This window comes from Austrofundulus limnaeus, unplaced genomic scaffold (assembly GCF_001266775.1).
Source record: "Austrofundulus limnaeus strain Quisiro unplaced genomic scaffold, Austrofundulus_limnaeus-1.0 Scaffold139, whole genome shotgun sequence".
Classification (NCBI taxonomy): Eukaryota; Metazoa; Chordata; class Actinopteri; order Cyprinodontiformes; family Rivulidae; genus Austrofundulus; species Austrofundulus limnaeus.
In genome coordinates, this window is record NW_013952541.1 from 681,364 (window position 1) to 683,419 (window position 2,056).

Consider the following 2,056-nt stretch of genomic DNA (forward strand, 5'->3'; position numbering starts at 1 on the left):
GCTAGCCTTCTAATGGTTCTAGCTAGCATTCTGTTGCTTGTAGCTAGCATTTTCTTTGCTTCGGCCTTTTGCTGCTTGTGGCTAGCCTTTTGGTTCTTCATTTTTTTCAACTTCTAGCTAGCCTTTTTCTGGTTTTAGTTAGCCTGTTATCAGTTTTTGTTACTTCTAGAGTTCTGTCAATTCTAAATTGATTTTTGTTGCATTTTACCAGCATTTCTAGTTTTGTGCCACTGTTAGCCTTTAGCTTCATTTGTCATTTAGCTAGCRTTTTGCATCTTTTAGCTTTACCAACTCAGTGTCAGCTTCAACAGTCCTTCRGAAAATCAAACATATATAGTCAGTTTAATTTGTTTACACCCTGCAGTGAGAATGTGAGCACACATTTTAAGTTTTGTCCTTTAATCTGCTGGAATAAAAAAAAAAAACAAGCCCTGAAGTCACATTTCCTTCACAGGCAAGACCAGTCCTGTCCTCCCTGCATTCTTCATTTCAACATCCACGAATCACAGCTGTGGGCAAGAATCAACAAGAGGCTCTTAGGTTCTGGTTAACCAATGTGGCCCGCTTTAAGATGTCCTGGACTTACTGGGTCCAGAACCACAGCTTACACAGTCCATAATGTAGTCTGACCACACCAGAGTCCTGCTCAGGGATGCCTTTAAGAGATGAGCAGGGTTTAYGGAGCGTGTTCTCCCCTTAGAGTCAGTCAGACTCAATTATTTTAGCTGTAATTCAAAAAYAAAACAAATCACAGCCTAAATCCAGATGTCCTTACTGCCTGCAGCCTAAAGGTGTGTTTGTCAGCAAAATAYCTCTAAACCCACTTCAAGATGGCCGCCACACTTAAAAAACATAAAAAATGGCAACAACTTACTCAGTTTTTCCAGCTCAGGTTTTCATGTGGTRGTTAACAGAAACTTTGACCAATTAAAATATAAACCTTTCCAGTTAACTCTGTTAGCAAAATATCTCAGAAAGTACAGGATGGGTTTTGAGGAAACCTAAAAGAATCATTTGATGTTCATTCATAAATAAATAACTTCTGGTGCCAACTTATAAAACAATTAAACTCCTCAACTATTAGTCTCATAAAAAATTCTAATACTTAGGAAGTAAAATTTCAAAATAAAAGCCTGACTACAGTAATGAAAAGTGGGTCAAATCTTTTAGCCTAAATGTGAACAAAACTAAAACGAGTTTATTAAAACTCAAGTGATTTTTATAAGCAAAAACTGTGTTTAAATGGGATTTCCAAAACTATCTTAATGCTAACACWGACGCATTAACAGACATTTTCGGTCGTTAATTGGCTACTTTAACGTTATTTTTTCGCCCTAAACCCAAATTAAGATGATCTGAAAGACTTAATTTTATATAAGAACATGGATTTGTGAAGTTGTWTTGTTTTTAATCCGTTTTAAATGTTTGTGGAAATTAACCGTCTTGACTTTCGGCCGCTGAAAGTCGTCATCCACACCCAAAGTTTGTGCCTGAGGACAAGTATTCTGCTGTTCTCATTGTTTCCTGTCATTTTATCACAACATGCTTAAAAAGGTAGAAAACTCACCTTAAGATGGGGATTTATGCGGGTTCAGAGTGACATAAGGTCCAGAAAATGTCCGCTAAGTAACGGAATAAAAAAAGCTAAAAGGAGCTAAAAGGGTCCGCTTTGTTTGACCGATGAAGCTGGACAGATTTTAATACATCAAATATACGGTTAAAACACGGGAGGAGATAAACGCCTCCTCGTTTSGATTCTGGATGTTAGAAATCAAATTCGCCTCGGAGGATCCGCGGGCTGGTCGGAACCCGATCACAACTCAGTCTTGAATCCGATGGAGGATCAGCCTTTTCATGCCTCGCTTCAACAAACCTCTATTCTCTCATTCGGGCTCCGCCCACACGGGCAGAGCTGCGGCGCGCAGTTGCGGAGAGAACAAACGCACCCAATGACTTCAATGGCAGAATGGAATGCGGAAGTCACGTGGTTCTTGAGCGCAGTTCATTGGTGTTTCTAAGGTAAGTTGACGGAAATACAACATTTTTTGCCATTGTG